The sequence below is a fragment of the Sminthopsis crassicaudata genome, chromosome 1 (assembly GCF_048593235.1).
Source record: "Sminthopsis crassicaudata isolate SCR6 chromosome 1, ASM4859323v1, whole genome shotgun sequence".
Taxonomy (NCBI): Eukaryota; Metazoa; Chordata; class Mammalia; order Dasyuromorphia; family Dasyuridae; genus Sminthopsis; species Sminthopsis crassicaudata.
In genome coordinates this window covers 212,622,661-212,649,620 of record NC_133617.1, presented here as the reverse complement: position 1 = coordinate 212,649,620, position 26,960 = coordinate 212,622,661, and positions in this window count along the sequence as shown.

Here is a 26,960-nt window from a genome sequence, read left to right as displayed (position 1 = left end):
TCATTTGGTCCCTGTACAATTTTTGTGTAGGTCTCATCCTTGTAGTTTTTACTGGGGAGAGAAGCCCATGCTTTGATAGCAGCAGCAGTAATTTGCTCAAATGCTGTTATGGAGTAATTAACCTGTACCGAAGCATCTGCATAAGAGCCTACACCTCTTAGTAGGTCATAGGTGATGGAAGTATTAACTGCACTTTGACTATTTTGTTGGGCTTGATTCATACAGAGCTCACTAAATTCAGAAAACCACAAAAATTTTTGTCCAAGTTCTAAGCACACTTTTGCAATGACTTTCCAGTCACTAGGGGTTAAGGTTTCATAAGCCAAATTGTGTATTAACATCTTAACATAATCTGATGTAGCCCCAAAGACAGTGCAAGATTTTTTCAGGTTTTTAAGGACATCCATATTAAAAGGAGCATATCTTCTACTCTCTTGACCTGCAGAATAATACTGTTGAATCACGGGAAAAATTTGAAGTTTGAAATCATTATCTACTTCTTTTCCATTTTCAATTGCTTCAATAAGCCCTCTTTCTAATCTAGTTACAGGAGTTGGCAGTTGTTGTTGGGGGGGTGCTGATGATGTCACCGCCCCTCCCACTCCTCCTCCTCCCTCAGTCCTTGAAGGTGGAGTTGTTGTGGGCTGATCAATAATCTGCTCTCTAGGTGGGGTTGAAATTTCTTCCTGACAATCAGAATCAACACACTCAGATTCCTCATTCAAATCCCCTTGCCCTCTGGCAATGTCCTGAATTTGCTTATTTTCTATCTTTTGTTCCTCACTCTTCCTTCTCTGTGCCTTTTTAGAACTCTTCCTTCTCCTAAACTCTGCTCAATAGCTTAAGTCTAATAGAATCAAGTTGTATAGATAAAATACCTCTGGGAAAATTGGACAAAGCCCATTTTTTGAGTAAAATTCTTTCATTTCAAGTCCCACTAGCTTCCATTTATCTATATATAGTTTTTCTTCATTTAAGAACCAAGGGGACATGCGACTCAATGAGTGTAAGAGATTATTCATTTGTGGGATGGTAACAAGTAAACTTTTCTCATCAATTATCTTAATTATATCCTCTATAGCATTTCTAGATGAGGCTGAAGCAGGGGCTGGGGTTGGAGCAGGGTCAGCTGAGGCCCAGGATTTACCTAACATCTGCCCCATCTCAGTTACTAGAGATTGCCAGTTTAGTCCTTAACAAGGTAAGTTCCTTATTTCTATTAGAATACTCACCTAATCTCCTGGTCACCAGAGGACTTCGGTGGAAGTAGGGTGCCAGCCACATGTTGGACACCAAATGCTGGAACTCTATCTTCCCAGAAATCAGCAGGAGTCAGGATCACTAAACGTCTTTATTCTAGATCTTTACTGTCGCCTCCAATGCCAGTTCACACGTGCGAGTGAGCATGAGTTCCACCACCCAAGTTTCTCTTACTCCTCCCACACAAGTCACTTCCCCCTCTTTGTCCCACCAATCAAGTCAGCACAGAACAGCTGGGGAGGGTCAACCTTCAAACAAGTTAATAGGGAACCGTCCAATTGGCAATTAGTCTCATGTGCTTCATTATCCAAGTGCATTGCTCAGTTCTAGCCCTTTACAGCAAGTGTTTTGTAATTTTGCTCATATAATTCCTGACTCTCCTTTGGTAGATATATTCCCAAATATTTTATACTATAGACTGTTATTTTGAATGGAATTTCTCTTTGTATCTCTTGCTGTTGAATTGTGTTGGTAATGTATAAAAATGCTGAGGATTTATGTGGATTTATTTTGTATCCTGCAACTTGGCTAAAATTCTGAATTATTTCTAATAGCTTTTTAGCAGAGTCTTTGGGGTTCTCTAAGTATACCATCATGTCATCTGCAAAAAGTGATAATTTGATTTCCTCATTTCCTACTCTAATTCCTTGAATCTATTTCTTGGCTCTTATTCCCGAGGCTAGAGTTTCTAGTACTATATTGAAAGTAATGGTGATAGTGGGCAACCTTGTTTCACTCCTGATCTTATAGGGAAAGGTTCTAGTTTATCGCCATTACATATGATGTTTACTGAAAGTTTTAAATATATGCTCCTTATTATTTTAAGGAATAGTCCATTTATTCCTATACTCTCAAGTGTTTTTAGTAGGAATGTATGTTGGGTTTTATCAAATGCTTTTTCTGCATCTATTGAGATGATCATATGGTTTATATTAATTTAATTATTAATATGGTCAATTATACTAATAGTTTTCCTAATATTAAACCAGCCCTGCATTCCTGGTATAAATCCCACTTGGTCATAGTGTATTATCCTGGGGATGATGTTCTGAAGTCTATTTGCTAATATCTTATTTAAGATTTTAGCATCAATATTCATTAAGGAAATTGGTCTATAGTTTTCTTTCTCAGTTTTTGATCTACCTGGTTTAGGTATCAGTACCATGTCTGTGTCACAGAAGGAATTTGGTAGGACTCCTTCAATCCCTATTTTTTTCAAATAGTTTACATAGCATTGGAGTTAGTTGTTCTTTAAATATTTGGTAGAATTCACCTGTAAATCCATCTGGTCCTGAGGACTTTTTCTTAGGAAGTTGGTTAATAGCTTGGTCTATTTCTTTTTCTGAGATGGGACTATTTACTTACTTCTTCCTCTGTTAATCTGGTTAAGCTATATTTTTGAAGGTATTCTTCCATTTCATTTAAATTATCGAATTTATCCGCATAAAGTTGAGCAAAGTAGCTCCTAATTATTGTCCTAATTACTTCTTCATTAGTGGTGAGTTCACCCTTTTCATTTTCAAGACTAATAATTTGCTTTTTCTCTTTCCTTTTTTTAATCAGGTTTACTAAGGGTTTGTCTATTTTGTTGGTTTTTTCATAGAACCAACTCTTAGTTTTATTAATTCAATAGTTTTTTTTTTTTTTTTTTACTTTCAATTTTATTAATTTCATCTTTTATTTTTTGAATTTCAAGTTTTGTGTTTGTCTGGGGGTTTTTAATATGTTCCTTTTCTAGCAATTTTAGTTGTAAGCCCAATTCGTTGGCCCTCTCTTTCTCTATTTTATGCAAGTAGGCCTGTAGCAATATAAAACTTCCCCTTATTACTGCTTTGGCTGTATCCAACACATTTTGGTATGGTGTCTCATTATTGTCATTTTCTTGGGTGAAGTTATTAATTATGTCTATGATTTGCTGTTTTACCCAATCATTCTTTAGTATAAGATTATTTAGTTTCCAATTGTTTTTTGGTCTATTTTCCCCTGGCTTTTTGTTAAATGTAATTTTGATTGCATTATGGTCTGAAAAGGATGCATTTACTATTTCTGCCTTACTGCATTTGATTTGAGGTTTTTATGCCCTAGTATATGATCAATTTTTGTATAGGTTCCATGAACTGCTGAGAAGAAAGTATACTCCTTTCTGTCTCCATTTAGCTTTCGCCAAAGATCTATCATATCAAACTTTTCTAGTATTCTATTTACCTCTTTGACTACTTTCTTATTTATTTTGTGGTTTGATTTATCTAATTCTGAGATTGCAAGGTTGAGATTTCCCACTATTATAGTTTTGCTATCTATTTCCTCTTGCAGCTCTCTTAATTTCTCTTTTAAGAATTTAGATGCTGCACCACTTGGTGCATATATGTTTAATATTGATACTGCTTCATTATGGATGCTGCCCTTTAGCAGGATATAATGCACTCCCTTATCTCTTTTAATTAGATCAATTTTTGTTTTTGCTTAATCTGAGTTGAGGATGGCTACTCCTGCTTTTTTGGTTTTGCCTGAAGCATAATAGATTCTGCTCCACCCTTTTACTTTTAGTTTGAATGTCTCACCCTATTTCAGGTGTGTTTCCTGTAAACAACATATAGTAGGATTCTGACTTTTAATCCAGTCTGCTAACTGCTTCCTCTTTATGAGGCAGTTTGTCCCATTCACATTTATAGTTAGAAGGACTAATTCTATATTGCTTGCCATCCTATTAACCCCTGCTTATTCTTTTCCCCTTTCCTTCCCTCTTACCCCCCTACCCAGTATTAAACTTGTGAACACCACTTGCTTTTCACAGCCCTCCCTTTATAGGATCCCTCCCCTACCTTAAAGTTCCTCCCCTTATTTTAAGCCTTTTCCTCAAAATTTCTGTATTCCCTTCCCCTTAGCTTACTCCTTCTCTTTCACTTTTCAATGAAGTAGAAGAAGTTTCACCATAAATCGAATATGTCTATTGATACACACTATGTTCATCTCCCTCCTTTCTTTCTCTTAGATATAATAGGTTACCTTTGTCTCTTCATGAGATGTAGTACCACCACTTTACACTTTTTTATGATATATTTTCCTTTCTACCTCTAGTTTCTAAGACAAATTGTACATATGTTCTTTACATATATTTTTTGGCAGAAGTATAGTTCTCAAGATTTCTTTTTACCTTTTTAGAAATCTCTTGAGTCCTGTATTTGAAGATCAAACTTTTTATGTAGGTCTGGTTTTTTCATCAAAAATAGATGGAATTCATTTATTTCGTTAAATGTCCATCTTCTTCCCTGGAAAACGATGCTCATTCTTGCTGGGTAAGTTATTCTTGGCTGCATACCAAGTTCCTTAGCCTTTCAGAATATCATGTTCCAGGCCCTGCGTTCTTTTAATGTGGACGCTGCTAGATCCTGTGTTATCCTTATTGTGGATCCTCTATATCTGAATTGTTTTTTTCTAGCAGCTTCCAATATCTTTTCCTTTGTCTGATGGTTCTTGAACTTGGCCACTATATTTCTTGGCGTTTTGATTTTAGGGTCCCTTTCAGTAGGTGATCGATGAATTTTTTCAATGTCTATTTTACCCTCTGTTTCCAAAACGTCTGGGCAGTTCTCTTTGATAATTTCCTCGAAAATGGTGTCCAAGCTCTTTTTTTCCTCCCATTTTTCAGGGAGTCCGATTATTCTCAAATTGTCTCTCCTGGAACTGTTTTCCAGGTCTGTTGTCTTTCTGGTAAGGTACTTGACAGTCTTTTCAATTGTTTCATTTCTCTGGTTTTGCTTGACTCCCTCTTGGTTTCTCCTTGAGTCATTCATTTCTACTTGTTCCAGTGTAATTTTCAATGATGTATTTTCTTCACTCACTTTTTTTATATCTCTTTGTAATTGTCCAATTGAGTTTTTATCTTCTATGGAATTTTTTTCCATTTTATCCATTTTATTTTTTAGAGAGCTGATTTCTTTTTCCAGCTCTCTAATCCTGTTTTCCTTGGAGTTGTTTACCTTTTCCAGCTCACTAATCCTGTTTTCCTTGGAGTTGTTTACCTTTTCCAGCTCACTAATCTTGTTTCTCAATGATTTGATTTCTATATCCACTCTGTCTTTGAATGCATGGGATGACTTCTCCAGGCTCTCTTGGCTTGTCATGAAGTAAGTTCTGAGAGTAAATGAGGAGCTTAAGCAGCTGTCTGCCTCCATGCAGCCATCTTCCAAAGTAGTTTTTAAGGGAAATTTTATGTCTCTAAATATAGAGATATAGGACATCAATGAGTTAGGCATGCAACTAAAAAAGCTAGAGAAAGAACAAATTAAAAAGCCCCAATTAAATACCGAATTAGAAATGTTGAAACTCAAGGGAGAGATAAATAAAATAAAAACTAAGGAAACTATTGAACTAATAAATAAAATTAAGAGTTGCTTTATTGGAAAAAAAAAAAAAAAACTAACAAAAGAGAAAAACCTTTGGTAAATTTCCTCAGAAAGAGCAAAGAAAAACAAAACAAAACAAAACAAACAAAAAAAAATAAACAAATCATAAGCATCAAAAATTAAAGGGTTGAACTTAGCACCAATGACAAAGAATTAAATAAATAATTAGGAACTATTTGCTCAACTCTATGGCAGTAAGTCTGACATTCCAACTGAAATGAATGAATATTGATAAAAATATAAATTGCCTAGATTAACAGACAAGGACATACAATACTTAAATCATTGATGAACTCCCTAAAAAAAAAAAAAAAAAAATCATGTCCAGATGGATTCACAAGTGAACTCTATCAAACATTTAAAGAACAATTAATTCCAAAACTATGTAAAGTATTTGGAAAAGTAAGTAAAGAAGAAGTATTGCCAAATTCCTTCTATGACACAAATATGGCACTGATATAGAAAAAGAAAGGAAAACTATCGTCATAATCAGCCATATCAATAACAAAACAAACAGAACTCATATGAAAATCTCAATAGATGAAGAAAAAACAACAACAAAAAAAAAACAAACAACTTTCGAACTGTTGAAGTTTTGAAAAACACTAGAGAGTATAGGGATAAAAATAATAAGCATAATCTATCTAAAACCTACAGCAAACATTATTTGTAATGGAGAAAAGCTTGACATATTCCCAATAAGATCAGAGTGAGAAAAGAATGTCCATTTTCACCTCTATTATTGAACATTGTACTAGAAATGTTGGTTTTAACAATCAGAAAAGAAAAGAAATTAAAGAATTATAAGGCAATGAGAAAATAAAAATATCACCCTTTGCAGATATTTTGATATGCTTAGACAATCCCAAAATATCATCCAAAAACCTATTGGAAACAATTCACATCTTTAGCAAAGTTGCAAGATATAAAATAAACCTACATTAATCATTAGTATATATATATATATATATATGTGTGTGTGTGTGTGTGTGTGTGTGTGTGTGTGTGTACATATATATATATTATATATATATATATATATATATATATATATATATATATATATATATATATATATGTATGTATGTATATTAATGACAAATCCTTTCAGAAAGAGATAGAAAGAAAAATTCCATTTAAAATTACTGTAGACAAAATAAAACATTAAGTGTCTATCTACCAAGAGAAACCCAAAAAATATATGAACACCATTATACAACATTTCTAACACAAGTAAAATCAGATCTAAACAATTAGAAAAATATCAAGTGGTCATGTCTAGGCAGACCAAATATGATAAAAAATTACAATCCTTCCTAAATTGATCTACTTGATCAGTGCCATACCAATCAAACTGCCAAAACATTATTTTAAAATTAATTTTATAGCTCTTTATTGCCAGAATATATGCATGGGTAATTTTTCAACATTATCCCTTGCAATCATTTCTGTTCCAACTTTTCCCTTTCTTCCCTCCACCCCTTCCCCTAGATGCCAGGCAGTCTCATAAATGTTAAACATGTTAAAGTATATCTTAAATACAATGTATGTGTACACATTCATACAGTTCTCTTATTGCATAAGAAAAAAGTCAAATTCAGAAAAGAAAAATAACCAGGGAAGAAAAACAAAATGCAAGTAATCTACATTCATTTCCCAGTATTCTTTCTCTGGGTGTAGCTGGTTTTGTACATCATTGGTCAATTATAATTGAACAAAACATTATTTTAAAGAACTAGAAAAAATAATAATAAAATTCACCTGGAAGAACAAAAGATCAAAAATAGCCATGGAATTAATGAAAACAAACAAACAGACAGACAGACAGACAGATAGATAGATAGATAGATAGATAGATAGATAGATAAATAAATAAAAGAAACACAAAGTTTACCAGTACTTTACCAGTATTTTGCCAGTATTTACCAGTACTTACCAGTACCAGACCTAAAACTTATATTATAAAGGAGCAGTCCACAAAACCATTGGTACTGGTTAAGAAATAGATTGGTGGATCAGTGAAATGGATTAAATAAACATGACACAGTAATCCAGGCCTATAGTAATTTATAATTTGATAAATCTCCAAACTCCAGCTTCTGAAATAAGAACTCAACGTTTAACAAAAATGACTGGAAAACCTGGATAATAATATATCAGAAACTCACCATAGACCTATATCTCACACCCCACAGAAAAATAAGGTCAAAATGGGCACATATTTGGGCACAAAGGATGATACCATAAATAAATTAGCAAAACATAGGATAATTTACCTTTGAGATCTTTAGAGAAAAGATACATTTATCACAAAATAATAACTAGGGGACATTATGAAAGGCACAATGGACAACTTTGATTAATCAAAATAAAAAAAAAAAAGTTTTTGCACAAACAAAACCAACAAGAACAATCTTAAAAATAAATACAAAGCTGAGAAAAAACAAAACAAAACAAAACAAAAAAAACAACAACAACAACAACCTTTATGTAAAGTTCCGCGTTAGCTCCTCTGAAGGGCTCAGAATCAGCCAGAGTCAGGATAAGCAAAAGTCCTTGCCCCATGTTGGGCACCAAACTGTAGTGCTCTGTTGTCTCTAGAATTGCGATCCTTCTCTGGGAGTAAATCTCTTAGGAGTTTCGGGGGAGACAGCCTTGGCCTTAGTTCCAATTCAATAATCCCAGAATTCAATCCTAGATGTGAATCTCCTGGAAGTCCATGAGAAGGCTTTTCCTTTAAATTTGTGAATATGGTGGACTTGCAAATCCATGGGAAGTTTTTTCCTTGACCCAATCCAGATTGACTTTATCCAGATTGACTTCTTCCAAACTGAGTTCTTTCAGACTGCCCCTCCCCATTGAGTCTTGGTTCCTTTTATCCTCCCAGCAATGGGCTTATGGATACTCCCATGGGCTTTTGGGAACTCCTTAAGGGAGCTAACTCCTTAAAGGTGTAAAATCCTTTTAAAGGTGTGAACTAAAGTGTGAATTCTGAACTAGAGAATTGTTAAGTAATTACTTACCACCTAGTAAGGAACCTAATATCTTTACAACCACTTTTTTCTGATAAAGATCTCACTTGTGAAATAGGTAAAGAACTGTATCAGATATATTAGAATATAAGTCTTTACCCAACTGAAAAATGGTCAAAAAATATGAACAGACAATTTTCAGATAGTACAAATAAAACCATTTATACTTATATGAAAAAATGCTCTGTTGAGCATTACTGTTGATTACAGAAATGCAAATGAAACCAATTTTGACGTACTACCTCACAAGTTTCATATTAACTAACATGAGAGGAAAAAAATAATGGCAAATGTTATATGGGATGTGGGAAAATTGGGAGGTTAATGCATTGTTGTTGAAATTGTGAAATGATTCAGCCATTCTCGAGAGCAAGGTGGAATCTATCCAAAAGGACTATAAAACTGCATACTCTTTTGACCTAGCAGTGCCATTACTGGATCTGTATTCCAATGAAATTATAAAGGAGAGAAATGGACCCACATGTGCAAAAAAATTTTATAGCAACTCTTTTTGTTGTAGAAAATATTTGGAAAATGGGTGGATGTCCATCAATTATGGAATGGTTAAATAAGTTGTTGCATATGAAGGTAAAGGAATATTATTGTTCTATAGAAAATGATGAACGAGTTAATTATAGAAGGCAAAAATGCTCTCTGAATCCAGAAAAAAATAACTAAGGAGACTGGATGCAAATCAACACATACTATATTAATTTCCTTTTTTTTTTTTTTTTTGTTTGTTTTTTTTTTTTTTTTTTTTCTTCTTTTTTTTTGGTCTCTCTTATGGCTTTTCCCTTTTGGTCTGATTTATTTATAAAGTAATGTGAAGTAATAATAAACAAACTTACTAAAAAAAAAAGTTATTTTCATTAAACACTTTCCCAATTGCCTTAAAACAAACAAACAAACAAACAAACAAACAAAAAACAAGTCTTCAAATCCACGGGAGCAACATATTTAAAAATGAGCTGATTTCTGAGGTTGTAGACTTTCCTTTACTGGAAGACCTCAAGCAAATGTTGGATGATTCTTAGTTATGAAATAATAGTATGGTAAATGTAGAGATGAAAGAGACCAGTTAATTTCTATAAGAGGAAATGTCTACCCAAGTATAATGAGATGTCACAAAATTACAATACTGCCAAATATGAAATATAGAAACAAACTACATAGCCTTCTTGTCTAATTCATGTTTGAAAGTAATCCCTTATACAACCTATCCCAAAACTGTTCATTTAGCCTAAGCTTGAAGTTGTCCAAAAATGTGTGAGGTCTGTGTGTGTGTGTGTGTGTGTGTGTGTGTGTGTGTGTGTGTGTGTGTGTGTGTATAGTGATTAATATGCCACCTCTAAACTCAGCATATTTGTGCCTCGTAATGCTTATGTACAGCTTTATTCTCTGGAATTCTTTCTGTATTTTTCCTGACATCAAGTTATAATTTTTCCTTTTCACAACTTCCAACCATTCTGGGAACAAATTCAGCAAATTTAATACTGTGTTTTCTCCTAAGCTTTTCTCTAGACTAAGCATTTTCATTTTCCTCACCGAATCCTTGCATGGTATTATTCAAGATACTTTATTATCAAGGTTGCTTTAGGAACAAAAACCAAAACTCAAGTCAAACAGTCTCAAACTATAGTGGAAAGACGTGTGATTAGAGTAGGGTACTGTCATTTACATAAGTCTGGAATATATGTCATTCTTAATACATCTGAATAGCTCATTTGATTTATTGGTTGCCATTACTGACTCGTATTATACTTGAAGACTTTGCTGCTATAAAAGCTATGGGAATTATCAAATGTACCAGAGAGTTGGAATTTGAACTCATGTCCTCTCAACTAAAATCTATCATCCTTTTTACAGGGAATAATTCAGAGGAGATTCCTTCTTGTTCATTGTATGTGGGCATGTAGACCATTTATTTCATTTCTCATTTCAGGCAAGGAAATGCAAATTCAGAAGGACCATCATGTGATTTGTAAATGGCAGAAGTTAAAGTCATGTTTCTCACTGTTTAAGCTAAATGGTAAGATTTTCAATTATAACTTTACAAGATAGATCATGTAAGATTATATTGTAATGTAATCCAATGGCAACAGTGAAATTTATGATTCTAGAATAAGATTTTGCATGAATGCTAAGATTAATTTTGCAACATATTACTAAGTTGCCTTGGCCTCCATTGAATAGTTAGATGACCATGTTACGCTGGAATGATTCATATATATATTTCAGGAAGGTACACATACCTTCTTTCATGGTAGTAAGAAAACATTTATTTTCAGATATTTTTTTTGTGAAAGTACTAAATCCTGAGGCCCAGTTGATCCATTGCTATCATAGAAAAACATCATGCTAGTTGAGAATCCTTTGTTTTTTAAGCTCAATGATGACTCACCTCATGCTGTTTTTGTAAATTGTATGCTTTCATAATTATTTTTTCACTGACATGGCCAAATTGTCTCAAAGTGATGCTTAGTAGATGGAAAATTTGAAAAGTGGTCTAATGATGAGAAATTTTAGAAGTAATCACAGAGTGAGTCACAAGCTTGACTGCTGAGCTGAACAAATTATTCTTTTCATTTTTTTTCCATGAAGAAACTTCCTTTCTTTTTTTCTCTAAAAGCCATATCTGAGCAATTATAGCTGTTTCCATTAAGAGATAGGTTCAACTGAATAAAGTCATTGTCCACTCTACTATACCTGGGCATATCTTTTACATTGTATTAGAAAAATGTGAATGGAGAACATACAAATAGGGAGCAATCATTAAAATGTTACTCATAGAGCTTGTATAGATAGGCTTCAGTTTCCCAGATTTGTGCCCACAGCTATTATAGTGTAGAATGGAGATATTTAATTTCTTTCCACATATTTTTATGTCCTTCTGGAAATGTATAATGCTTAAATTTCAAATAGAAAATAAATTAAAAAAAATTAATATTTTAGTTTTAACTAAAAGTTGAATTTATTTTTGATTTATATCATTTATGATCTTCCCCCAGAAAGAAGTAAGGAATTGAATCCTTTATAGTTCTAATAACACATTCATTACTTTCATTCAGATCTATGTGAATTTCCTTTTGAACCAATAGTCCCTTTTGAAATAGATGTCTTTGAGACTACATTCATATTCAAGTCACATGGGAAGATTATATTGTTAAATGGGTAAATAAGAAATGATGATAATGATGATGGTATTGATAATAATGATAATAAATACAGTAATAATAATCATAGATATAAGCCTAGATTTGTGATTTCTTTGGTGTAGAGAACTCTTTATTGAGGAAGCTTCTTCCACCAGGGCAGCACATCTCTGAAATATCTATTATTTAAAAGTTGTTAAGAACATTAAGAAGTGAATGTACTAGCCTACAGTAAAACAGGCAATGTGTCAGGAACAGGAAATGAATATAGGTCTTCCTGATTTCCACTCAAAATCTTTTTTTCTAATACTCAATGTTTTCAAATAGCAATAACCCCCATCACCATCAAACCACCAATCAAACAAGAACAAGAACAAAAGGATTAAAATAGTGAACATTCATATAGCTCTTTAAGGCTTGCTTAAAGTACTCTAAAACAGGAAATGTGTTACATAGAATTAGGACTCAGAAACCAACCGATCTTTGGTTTTGCAAATAAAGAAACTAAGAACCATGAAAGTAAGTAATTTGCTTAAAGTGAAAGAGACAGGAAGTATCAGAGGTGAGATTCCAAGCCAACTACTATGATGTCACTTCACCATACTCTGTGGCTCCCCATCCCTTTCTTCAGGTCTATAACCGAGTGCTCATCATTTCAAAACATAGTTATGTCAAACTTTCAGTGCATGTGTGAGTGCTAATGTTTTACAGCTAGTCATGGAATTAGAAATTGCAATACTATGGGAAGATATGTCCTAAAGGAGCATCTGAAATGAAAGGAAATTGAGAATGAGAAGTGTTTGGAGAAGTGTACGCTTCAATTTCTGGACATCATAAAGAAGATACCTAGAAAGCATCATTGGTGAAAGTGAAAAAACATTTTAAAAGTAAACATCTTTATATATATCTATATATATCTTCTTTCAGCAAGAGTAAGTTTTTAAAGAACTTTTTAAGTTTTAAAAACAAAAACTGCATGAAATATATATATTTCATGCAGTTTTTGTACTCTACTGAGTAAAGATATATTTCTGAGAAACTCCCATTCCTGAATTTTCATTTGCTGCATGGCCTTCAACAATAAGCAACCCATTCAAAGTTAAAATTCCATTTTCTCACAAACACTTTTAAAGAATATGTTATATAAGACTATACAATGATCAGTTCTGATGGATGTGGCTCTTTTCAACAGTGAGATGACTCAAACTAGTTCCACTTGTGCAGTGATAGAGAGAGCCCAGAGAGAGAACCATGGGAACAGAGGGTAGAACACTACATAATATTCTCACTCTTTGTGTTGTTGTTTGCATTTTGTTTTTTCCTAAGTTTTTTTTTTCCTTCTTAATCCAATTTTTCTTATGCAGCAAAATAACTGTATAAATTTGTATACATATATTGGATTTAACATATGTTTTAACATATTTAACATATATTGGACTAGCTAGGGGAGGTGGTGGGAGGAAGGAGGGGAAAATTTGGATCATAAGTTTATTTAAGTGTCAATGTTGGAAAAATTACCAATCAATATGCTTTGCAAACAAAAAAATATGCTTTAAAATCATATTCTACAATAAGTTATTTACAAGAAACATATTTGAAGTTGGAATATACACATACAGAAATGGTAAAAGGAACAGAATATATTATGCTGTAGTAGTAATTTTTGTTAAAAAGCAGGTATAGTGATCCTGTATGCACCCTATTATCTAGGGGAGGAGTGAGGTAAAGGAAGGAATGATTTGGAAAAGAAGGTTTTGCAAGAGTCAATGTTGAAAAATTACCCAGGCATATGTTTTGTAAATAAAAAGCTTTAATAAAAAAATTAAAAATTAAAAAATAAACATATGTTATAGCTTTAGATGAAGTTGCAATTCTGTTGCCTAAAATTAACTGTGTGCAACCAAACTCAGGTATTAAAAGTCAAACAAAAACCAAAAGAAAAACAAGAGAAAATGGCCTGCATTGTAAAATGTTCATTTTTTTTTCCCTTTTGCTAAAGAATAATAAGACTTTTTGGAACCCCTGAAACATTATTGTTAATGACTTTTAGCTTTGTCCAGTCCGTTTTCTCATGTGTAAAATGGGAAAATAATAATATTTGCTTTACTTGACTATTGTGAAAATAAAATGAGATAATATATGAAGTACTTTGTAAACATTCAATCACTCTAGAAATATGATATTTTATTATTATAATAAGATAATAAGCAACAATATTATTTCTCCCAGTTTCTCAAAATGACAAACTACATGTCAATCTTGACTACTCAACTTATTCAGCATATTTATTCAATCCATTTTTAAAAATCTTGTAAATTCTTTAATCACAACATTTACATTCCATGAGAAGATACTTTAGTGATGAAGAAACCTTGACTGCCTAAGGCAGTCTTTTCTGGTTTGAACCTTGTGTTTTTTTTTTTTTTTTTTTTTTTTTTTTTTTTTAATCTACTTTTACCCTGTATTTAGCTAAAATGCGTTTCACTGAAAATTTATGTCATTCTTTTTTTTCTTGACCCCTAAGAACCAAAAGAACATATTCCTTCCACCCCATGAACTCAATGAAGATTATTCTGCCAGTTCTCATTCTCATTCCATCCCACCCTAACTGCACATCTTTTTTTTTTTTTCCCAGAAAAAAATATTTCCCAATTTTTTTAAAAATTTCCCCTTTTTTCTGATTAATTTAGGAAATTAATAGTGCTGCCTGTAAAAAAAAAAAAAAAATCATCCACGTGTTATCACTTGGACTATTGGCTTAGTTTTTTAATTATACTTAACTTATCCTAGACTCAGCAGCCAGTGAGTCTCCTAAAGAACCATAATAATAACTAAAATAATGGATAACATTTCTATGGCATTTGCTATGTATCAGATACTAGGTTAAGCACTGCATAAATATTATCTCATTTTATCCTTGCAACAATCTTAGGAGGTAAGTTCTATTAGTTTTCTTTTTCCCAGTATTTTTTTAAACACATATTGCTTTATGAATCATGCTGAGAAAAAAAAAAAAAAATCAGAGCAAAAGATAAAAACCAAAGAAAACGAGAACGAAATGAAAAAAAAAAATACAAAAGCAGTGAACACAGCATGTGTTGATTTACATTCAGCTTCCTTAGTCCTTTTTCTGGGTGCAAATAGCATTTTCTATCCAAAGTCTATTTGGATTGTTTTGAATCACTGGACCACTGAGAAGAATCAAGCTGTTCATAGTTGATCATTGCTCATTCTTGTTCTTAATGTGTACAATGTAGTCCTGGTTCTGCTTGTTTCCCTCAGCATCAATTCAGTAAATCTTTCAAGGACTTTCTAAAATTAGCTTTTTCATTATTTTTAGGAGAATAATATTCTTTTATTTTGATATACCATAACCTGTTCAGCCATTCTCCAATTGATAGTCATCTACTCATTTTCCAATTATTTTCTACAACAAAAATAGCTGCTTTAAAAATGTTTGCACATGTGCGTCCTTTTTACTCCTTTATGATTTCTTTGGGATTAGACCCTCTATTGGGTCAAAGAGTATGCACAGTTTTATAGCCCTCTGGGCATGATTCCACATTGCTCTCCAGAATAGTTGGATCATTTCACAATTCCACCAACAATGCATTAGTTCCCCACTTTTCCTACTTCCTCTCCAACATTTATCATTATTGTTTATTTTCATATTAGCTAATATGAGAGATATGAGGTGGTATCTCAGATTTGTTTTAATTTGTATTTTTCTAATCAATATTGATTTAGATCATTTTTCATACACCTATAAATGATTTTAATTTTGTCCTCTGAAAATTGTCTGTTGTATAGACATCTCTATATCTATATATACCAGCTTTATACTTCCCTTTTAATCTTATTTCTGTGGATTTTGTGTGTGCAAAAACTTCTTAATTTAATATAATTAAAGTTGTCCATTTTTCCTTTCATAATGTTCTCTAGTTCTTAATTTAGTCATTAATTCCTCCCTTCTTCAAAGACCTGATAGATAAATTATCCTATGTTTTCCTAATGTGTTTATGGTTTATCTCCAAATCATATACCCATTTTGACCTTATTTTTGTGTGGGGTGTGAGATGTAGGTCTATGGCGAGTTTCTGACATACTATTTTCCCAGCAATTTTTTGTCAAGTAATTGAGTTCTTATTTCAGACACTGGAGTTTGGGGATTTATCAAATACTAGATTACTATAGGCCTTTATTATTCTGTTGTGTGTATCTAATATATATCACTGATATACCATACTATTTCTCAACCAATACTAAATGGTTTTGTTGACTACTCCTTTATAACATAGTTTTAGGTCTAGTACTGCTAAGCCACCATCCCTCTTATTTTATTTCATTTTTCATTAATTCTCTTGATATCTTTGACCTTTTGTTTTAGATGAATTTTGTTATTTTTTTCTAGTTCTATAAAATAATTTTTGGCAGTTTTATTGGTATGACACTAAATGAATAGAACAATTTAGGCAGAATTGTCATTTTTATCATCTTAGTTTAACCTATGCATGAAAAATTGATATTTTCCCAATTTTTATATATGACTTTATTTTTATAAGAAGTTTTTTGTAATTGTGTTCATATAAGTCCTGGGCTTAAGAAGACACTCAAATATTTTCTTTTGTTTACATTTAGTTTAAATGGAATTTCTCTTTCTATCACTTGCTAATGGGTTTGTTAATAAAACATAGAAATACTGTTGATTTGTGTGTGTTTATTTTATATCCTGCAACTTTGTTAAAGCTGTTAATTGTTTCCAGTAGGTTTTTGGATGATTTTCTAGGATTCTCTATGTATATCATCATATTATCTGAAAAGAGTAATATTTTTTATTTCCTCATTGCCTACCTAAAGTCCTTTAATTTATTTGTCTTCTTTTTTATCATTAAAACCAACATTTTAGTGCAATAATGAATAATAATGGTGATAAGGAGTATCTTTGTTTACCTCTGATCTTATTGGGAATGCATCCCACTTCTCTCTATAACAAATAATGTTTGCTGTTGGCTTTAGATAGACAGAACTTATTGTTTTATAGAAAACTTCCTTTATTCCTATTCTCTTCAGTGCTTTTTAATGAAAATTGTTTTGCATTTTGTCAAACGGTCTTTTTGTATCTATTGAGATCATATGATTTCTATTAGTGTTTCTACTGGTATGGGCTGATTATGGTAATGGTTGTCCCGATATTTATTCCTGGAATAAATTCTACTTTGTCATTGTGTATAATTTTTCTTATATATTGCTATAATCTCTTAATATTTTATTTTTAGATATTTTACATTTTTATATTATAGTGCATATTTTTATTATATTTTATATATTATTTAAAATTTTTGCATGGATATACATTAGGAAGATTGGTCTGTAATTTCTTTCCTCTTTTTTGACTCTTCTTGGTTTAAATATCATTACTATATTTGTGTCATAGAAGGAATATAGCAAGACTCCTTTACCTATTTTTCCAAATAATTTACATAATGTTGTAATTAATTTTTATTTAAGTCTTTGGCAGAATTTACTTCAACAAATACTTTCTAATTCAGAAAAAAATTGATATTTTCAAATGGGCTACTATTTTTGGAAAGAACTTAATTCAGGATTTTTAATGTGACTCTGAAATGAAAATAATTGAATGCTTTCCAATTTGACCAAATCTCTACCAATCTATTCTTATATAAATATATTGATCTGTAATTATATATATCCAAGAACAGCATCAAGCTTTAATATATGTATAAAACATGTAATGATTTCTGAATACCAAGTCTGAGAATCTAAAGATTTTATTTTTCATAACAATGATTTGAAATTTCTGTGAATAATGAAATGTATTTTAATTGGCACATAGTTAGGAATAAGTAATGTGAATATTAAATATTAAATTCATTTCTCAAAATATAACATTTAAAAAAAAACTCTGAAAAAATTATTACTGTTTCATAAAATCTTAGATTCCTTAATGCCATCTAACTTTTTACATGAAGCAAATATCCTCTCAGAAGCATCTCATATGCATCAGACAATTACATTCCATGAGAAGACACTTTAGTGATGAAGAAACCTTGACTGCCTAAGGCAGTCTTTTCTGGTTTGAACCTTGTTTTTTGTTTTTTTTGTTTTTTTTTTCCTCTTTGCTTTTTTTTTTTTTTTTAAATCTACTTTTACCCTGTATTTAGCTAAAATGTGTTTCACTGAAAATTTATGTCATTCTTTTTTTTTTCTTGACCCCTGAGAACCAAAAGAACATATTCCTTCCACCCCATGAACTCAATGAAGATTATTCTGCCAGTTCTCATTCTCATTCCATCCCACCTTAACTACACATCTTTTTTTTTTTCCCAGAAAAAAAATATTTCCCAATATTTTTTTTTAATTTCCCCTTTTTTCTGATTAATTTAGGAAATTAATAGTGCTGCCTATTAAAAAAAAAAAAATCATCCAGATGTTCTCACACTGTCAAAGATAGTCTTTTCTTTTATGTAGTTAGAATTGCATAGACATGAGAAAAAATAGAAAGGGATAGAGACAATTATGCATAAGTTTTGGGGGCCAATCCTAAATATTTAAATTAATTTGCATGTATTATCTTTATTATGTGTCTTAAGTACATTTATTATTTATAAATTATTGAGTTAGGAATTGGGAATATAAAGACAATAAAAGAAAAGAAAAGTAAAACAGTTTACGATCTCACAAAACTTACTGGAATTATATGTTCTTATCAGAAAACAGAAATCACACCACTGTAGTAAGCAGCTCATAATATTTGTGATCAAATGTGTTCTATTTAATAATGTTTAGTAAGCAGCTCATAATATTTGTGATCAAATGTGTTCTATTTAATAATGTTTCAACAACTTTTTTTATGCTTAAAAGAGACTATTAATTTTATCATCTAGGAGTTCCTTATATTAACAAAAGCATTTCCATTCTTATTCATATAATGACATAGGTCTGGAAATGTTTTCCTATGAACTACTTTCAAAAGGAATAAAGCCTTTCTTGTTCCAAAACTGTACCTTCAAGGCTAAAATTATCTTCATTACTACTAGCATAACTATTAATTATAAAGATAATGATATTCAAATACTTAAATGGATTCATGATCTCACTGATGTGACAAAAAATTGTAGGCTCTTTCTTGCTATCTATCTTGTTCACCATCTGTTATAAGATAACAACAAATCTATGCAATGTACTCAAAGACTTGCTCCCTTTCTTTTAACTTTGCTAGGACAGAATTGAAGCAGGTATTTTATTCATCAGGTGTCTCTCACCTTTCCTATCTGACCATCCAATAATTTGAATGGCCTCCTTTTAACCCATTTCTATATAATCTCTAGGGTGCTATGCAGGGAAGTCTACATATACTAAGAATATCATTACATTGCCCCTCAGGTATTCATTTTTAATTCTTTGAAGAACAGTATTGTAGGATTCACTGCAATATAATGACATCAGTAGAATATCAGCATTAAAAAGATAGATATTTCAGGGAGACATTTGGAATAATTAAAGAAACTCAACTTTATTAAAGGCATTTCAGCTCTCTGTTCTCCTATTTTGATTTTACCCTAAATCCTAGTCCATTTTCATGACTTATAAAAGTTGCGAATATACTGATATATGAGCTCCACAAATGTCTATATAGCTTCATATAATTATCTGAATAATGGACATTGTTCATCCAGTTAGTCATAATCAACATACATTCACCATGTGCCAGCAACTGTGCTAAGGTAGCACTAAAGAAAGGCAAAAATGTGATCTTTGTTTTTGCACAGCTCCAATATGAAAATGAGTAGGTACAAATAAAATATGTACAATGAAAGTAAAAGGTAATATTGGGAAGGGATTAGAAACTGGGAGAATGGGGAAATTGGTAATGACTTACAAATAAATTAGATTTGAATTAAGTCTATGAGGAATCCAAAGAAAGCTAGTCTCTGCTAAAGAAGAAGACAGAGAAAGTAGTAAATGAAAATTCCAGGGTTAGGAAATATAATATCTTGTGTTAAGTACAGCTAGGACACGTTTTCAGATACTTCCTAATTGTGTGATCCTAAACAAGTCATTTTATTTATCTATATTGCAGTCTTCTCATATGCAAAATGAGAATTATAATAACAGTTTTGGTTTTAGGATGGAATAACTTAATCATTCAATTAGATATAAAAAATTTATTTATCTGTAGAAATAGGAAGAGAAAGAGGAAAGAAAACGGTAAAATTGAATAGAAAGGAGGGTAGAAACATTAGGGAAAAAAGTAAAAGAAGGAAAGAAGGGTGACAGGAGAAAAGATAATGGGTGTGGTGGATTAAAAAAAAAATTACTCTTAGGAGTAGGGGAAGGTATTGGGTGGGGTGGGTTAAAACAAACAAACAAACAAACCATAACTAAGTGTAAAGAGCTAGAACTGAGCAGATGCACTTAACAGAGATAACCAAGCACTTGAGGCTAATTACCAAGTGGACAATACTCTATTAACATATGCTTGGAGGATAACCCTGCTCAATTATTCTGTACTGGCTTGATCTGTGGGTGTTGACAGAGAAGGGGGAGAGAGATCAGAGGTGGGGTAGTAGAAGGGGGATCATTCTTTGGAGGTGGAAAGGAAGTGTGGAAATTCCTATATCTAATCCCCTGACTGTGACCCCAAAGGACCAAGAATATAGACTTTTGCTTATCCTGCCTCCAGCTGATTCTAAGATATCCAAGGTACTAAGGTAGTCACAACAACTAAGGACTGTGTGAAAAGAGAGAATAAAATTATATAAGGGAGACAAAATAGAATGGAGGGAAATACAGAACTGGTAATCATAACTGTGAATGGGATGGATTGTCCCATAAAATGGAGGCAAATAGCAGAGTAAAAAAAAAAAAAAAAAAAAAAAAAAAAAAAAAAAAAAAAAACCAAAAACAAAAACAAAAAACAACAAAAACTAAATCCCATACACAATATATATATATATATATATATATATATATATATATATATATATTTTTTTTTTTTTTTTCACAAGACACACATTTGATATAGAGAGACATATATAGAATAAAGGTAAAAGGCTGGAACAGAATATATTGTGTTTCAGCTGAAGTAAAACAAACAAAAACAAACAAAAAAAAAGCAGGGGTAGTAATTCTGATCTCAGATAAAGCAAAAATAAAAACAGATCTTATAAAAAAATAAGAAAAATACACTTTGATAAAAGTACTATAAGCAATGATGTAGTAATGATACTAAATGTATATGCACCAAGTGATAGAGAAGCCAGATTCCTAGAGAAGATTTTAATCCAGTTACAGCAAGAAATAGATAGCAAAACTAAATAGTGGGGGACATTAACCTTCCAATTTAAGACCCAGAAAATTCTAACCACAAAATAAACAAGAAAGAAACTAGAGAGGTGTCATGGACCAGAACTCTGAACTTAAAATAAGGGTTCTTACAAGATACTAAGTGGAATTGACAAGACAATGGTTATCTAGTTTAGCATGGTTCCCTTTGATTGATTTAATCTTACAACAAATAATTGTTTCCTAATGATATAATAATTGGTTTATACTCAGTGTAGAATTATTCAGAGGCAGAGAAAACAAAGGACTGGGGGCAGGAGCTCAGAACCAAGGACAGAAATTCATTCAATCTTCAATCAGGCTCCTGGGGGACTGAGAGGCTTGGGAAAGAGCTAGAGAAAACAAGCAAACTGGAGGCTGAAGCACAAGCCCTTGGACTCATATTCATTCATCCCATCTCACACCCTGTTGTGGCAGGCTTAGTTTCTTTACTAAAACCAAGACTCCAGAAGGCCTTTAAGAATGCTAACTGGGCCCCAGGAAAGGAGACAAGACTTTGAAAGAGATAATAAAGGATTTGGATTTTAACACCTGGCAGCTCTTGTGGTGATTATTGAACAGAAATGAAGGCTGCTCCCAGAGGCCCCTGAGAAGAGTGCCCTATCAGGGAAAATATAGAAAAATCATACATTTTAATCTCATTGAGGGCAGAGTCTGGATCTTATCTATACGTTGTGTCTCCCAATTATAAAACACATTATTCAATGAGAAAATTAGATCCTATTGAATCAATGAATATATTTCAAACATATAGTTATTTAATGCAAGTTATTTATTTTTTTAAAAATTTTTCCATGTTGGGAAAATCTTGAATTAACTATGCTTAAAATCTTAAGGTTCTGTTGCTTCTTCCTTCTTTTTAACTTTCCTAACATTTGTTTTATCTTCTCAATTCTTTTTTCCCCCCTACTATCTCCAATATTTCCCTCCTAATTTAAATACCTACTGCTTAGATCCTAATCCAATCTGTCTTTACCAAACCTGAATCACTACTATTTCTGATTCACTCCATATATTGCTATTGTAGTAAACTGCTTTATTCATTGGTTTATATCATTCCTATTCTCTTCACCTCGCCAAGGATTCTCTTTTGCCTGATAAACAGTGACATTTTTTTTTTAATCTGGTAGGTAATGCCCTATAAACTCTCTACAAGCTGTAACTTTGGACAGATTACTTAAACTTTCTGGGTATTATTTGCTTCAACCATACAATATGCTTGGACAGGATGAGTTCAAATTCAAAAGTTTTATATCCTTAAAGTCTTAATCCGCAATATTTCCTACTTAATATTATACTTCAGCAAAACTAATACTTGTTCCATCCCCAAAATCTAGATATATGCCATTCTTTTCTCTATCTCCTTCTTATACACTTTATATCAACACTCGCTACAAAAATTGTGCTCACTCTTCAAAATGCCTTCTAAATACTATTGACTCTTGAAGTTTGTTCTCATTTGCTTGCTATCAGAAATCAGCCTTCTTTCCTTTCCTTTATTTGTCCTTATCTCTACCTATATTCTGGGCCTCTTTCTTTATTCTTCATTAGTTATCTGTGGCTATATTATGTGATTGTAAGAAATTCTAGTGAGTAAGGAATCCTAATGAGTCTCACCATGTGGGGTATATAACTTTTTTGCGGAGAATATGAGAATACCCGGAGGAGCAGAGCCAAGATGGCGGAGAAGATACAGGCGACTGTGTAAGCTCCTTTCTTCCCTCACAACCAACTAGATTTAATCAGCCTCAGAAATAGTGCTGGACTGATAGAATCCACAAGGACTGGAAGCACGACTTACCAGCTGAAGATAATCTGGAGTTTCAACAGGAAAGGTCAGCTCCCAGGGGAGGAAGAAGAGAGGCCAGTGCAGATGGTGGGGTAGTGAAATTGGGCATTTACAAAAAGAACTAAAAACTGTGAATGAAGAAAATAAATCCTTAAAATTCAGGATGGAACAAATAGAAATGAAGGATTCATTGAGAACCCAAGAATCAGTCGAACAAAAAAAAAAAAAAAAAAAAAAAAAAAAAATGAAAAGCTGGAGAATAATGTCAAATGATTACTGGGAAAATCTATAGACCTGGAAAATAGATCTAGGAGAGATAATCTGCGGATCATTAGACTTCCCGAAAACTATGACCAAAAAAAGAGCCTAGATTCTATTTTACAGGAAATTATCAAAGAGAACTGTCCAGAGATAATAGAAACAGAGGGGAAAGTAGATGTTGAAAGAATTCATCGAACTCCTTCTGAAATAGACCCTAAAAAAAGAACACCACGGAATATTGTGGCTAAACTGCAGAATTACCACACAAAGGAGAAAATCCTGCAAGCAGCTAGAAAAAAACAATTTAAATACCAAGGTGCCACAATAAGGGTCACACAAGATCTGGCTGCCTCCACATTAAAAGATAGAAGGGCCTGGAACTTGATATTCCGAAAGGCAAAAGACCAAGGATTGCAACCAAGAATAAACTACCCAGCTAAGTTTAGCATCTTTTTCCATGGAAGAAGATGGTCATTCAATGAAATAGAGGAATTCCATATGTTTCTAAGAAAAAACCAGACTTAAACAAAAAATTTGATCTACATCCACAAGACTGAAGAGAAACAGAAAAAGGTACACAGAACCATTGAGAACTATATCTCTGTTGTGGGTATATAGAAAGTATGCATGGATAATTTGATTTTACTGATATAAAAAAAAAAAAAAAGGAGGGGATGTAGTAAAGGGAAGGGGGTAGTATCAGAAAAAGGGGAAGGAATGATAAAAAGAGGGAAACTACATCCCAGGAAGAGGCATAGAAAATACACCATATCTGAGGGAATTTAGAGAGGAGGAGAATCATTGTGTAAACCTTACTCTCATCAGAAGAGGCTCAAAGAGTAAATAATTGTCATATTTGTTTTTCAGAGAATTCTCTCTCACCTCATTAAAAGGGGGGAGAGGAAAAGGGAAAAGGAAAAGGAGAATAAGGGAAGGGACTTGGAGGGAGGGGGGAGGGATACTAAAAAAAAAAAAGGGAGGGCTGCACATCACAAGGGGGGGTCTATAAATTAAATATTGGGGAAGGGGTTCAGGGGGGTCCAGGGAAAAGGCATAATCTGGGGATAATATGATGGCAGGAAATTCAGAATTAGTAATTTTAACTGTAAATGTGAATGGGATGAACGATCCCATCAAACGGAGACGGATAGCAGATTGGATCAAAAATCAGAACCCTACAATATGTTGTCTGCAGGAAAGACACTTAAAGCAGGGAGATACATACAGAGTAAAGGTAAAAGGTTGGAACAGAGCCTATTATGCTTCAGGTAAAGCCAAAAAAGCAGGGGTAGCTATCCTTATCTCAGATCAAGCAAAAGCAGAAGTTGATCTAGTTAAAAAAGATAAGGAAGGAAACTATATCCTGCTGAAAGGTAGCATAAATAATGAAGCCATATCAATACTAAACATATATGCACCAAGTGGTATAGCATCTACCTTTCTAAAGGAAAAGTTAAGAGAATTGCAAGAAGAAATAGACAGTAAAACTATAATAGTGGGAGATCTCAACCTTGCACTCTCAGATTTAGACAAATCAAACCACAAAACAAACAAGAAAGAAATTTAAAAAGTAAATAGAACATTAGAAAAACTAGGTATGATAGACCTTTGGAGAAAACTGAATGGTGATAGAAAGGAATAAACTTTCTTCTCAGCAGTTCATGGAACCTATACAAAAATTGACCATATATTAGTACATAAAGATCTCAAAATTAATTGCAGGAAGGCAGAAATAATAAATGCCTTCTTCTCACATCACAATGCAATATAAACTGCATTCAGTAAAAAGTTAGGGATTAATAGACCAAAAAGTAATTGGAAACTGAATAATATAATCTTAAAGAATGACTGGGTGAAACAGCAAATTATAGAAACAATTAATAATTTCACCCAAGATAATGACAATGATGAGACATCATACCAAAATCTGTGGGATGCAGCTAAAGCAGTAATAAGGGGAAATTTTATATCTTTAGAGGCTTATTTGAAGAGAATATGAGAATACCCTTGAGAATCTGATGGAATGCCAGGAAGCATAGGAAGGGAAGAACCCCCTCTCTGTGCATTTATTAATATGTTTTCTTTATCCCCTTAGGAAACCTTTCCAGTTCCCTGAATAAACACAATTATTTTAATGGAATACACAAATATTCTTCTTGGTAAGTCCCTTGAGATGAGCACCCTGCATGTGGAAAGAGTGCTTCGTCTAGAGTCATGTATCAAAGGAGCATACTTAGCATATGGCTGGGATTAAGATTCTCCAGCCAAGAAACTCAGATGTTAGTGTTTCCTCTGAGTGGTGATGATGTATACTGTATGTTGTGTGTTTGTCTTATATTGTCAATATTATTATATTGATCACTGTGTTTGTTGATTGTGTATTACTTTTATGATATGTTTCCTCCTCCTTATGTTTGGTTTGAATCAAGGTTCTGAGCAGTAATAAACATGTAGCCACTCTCTTTGAATCTGTGTCTCTTTAATGTGAATTCTAAATCTAGATTAACCTTACAATGCTATATTAGATTATGACTCCATAAGATGTGAATCTTAACATCCTCTTCTCTTCTGTCCACCTATCCCTAGAATACCACAGTATTTGACACAGGAAAGACACATAAGTTACAGTACAGAACTTGTAGTCACAAAGAAAAGACCAGAGTTTGAATCCTGCCTCAGATACTTATTGATTATACAATCCTCATCAAGTCAGGAATCTCTCTTAGCTTTTTTTCATTTTCCTCATCTGTAAATTGAAAAAAAAAATATATATATATATACATATATATATATATATATATATACATATATATATATATATATATGTATATATATATATATATCTCCTCAAGAGTTGTTTTGAGGATAAAATTAATTTTTCTGCAAAGTACTTTGTATAACTTAAAACATTATATTTGCATCACCACCATCACCATCTTCTTCTTCATCATCATCATCATCATTTCATAACCAATGCTGTTTAAATATGATGCGAATGTTTAGAAATTCAAAATACTTATAGTAATACTTATATCAGATGATTACCCAAAAATATCACAATAGAATGTTATCTAAAGAAACTACTTATGTTTTCATTTCAGTACTGGGGAAAAAGCAGGAAAAAATGCCTTGTAAAAAAGACTTTAAATATATCACTAAACATAACATGTAGTGAAAGAAGCATTAGACCTGGATTTTGATGATTTTAAGATCATACTCTAATTCTAAAAGGCATCTCAGAGATCCTCTAGTCCCAAACCCATATTTTATATATTAAGGAAATGAAGACTTTTTCTTAGTCTTGGCTAGAGAATCTTATCTCATTTTATCTATCTATCTATCTATCTATTTATCTATCTATCTATCCATCTAGTTCTCTAATCTATTTACATTTCTGATTGTTTTACTGTGCATACATGCATGCACGTGGGCCCTACATGCATATAGATATTCATTTGTGTAATACATGTGTACAAGTGTGTTTGTGTGTGCATGTACATTCATATATGTTCACCTGGACATGTTAATGAATTGTTTATACATATATGTTTGTGCTATGTGTGCATGTATACATATATACATATGTTCATATATATTTAATTCTCTGATTTGTAAAGTGTGAAACGTGAACAAAATGATCACTAAAGTTTCATCTATAATATAGATATACTTTGTTCATTAAATTTTCTAAAAA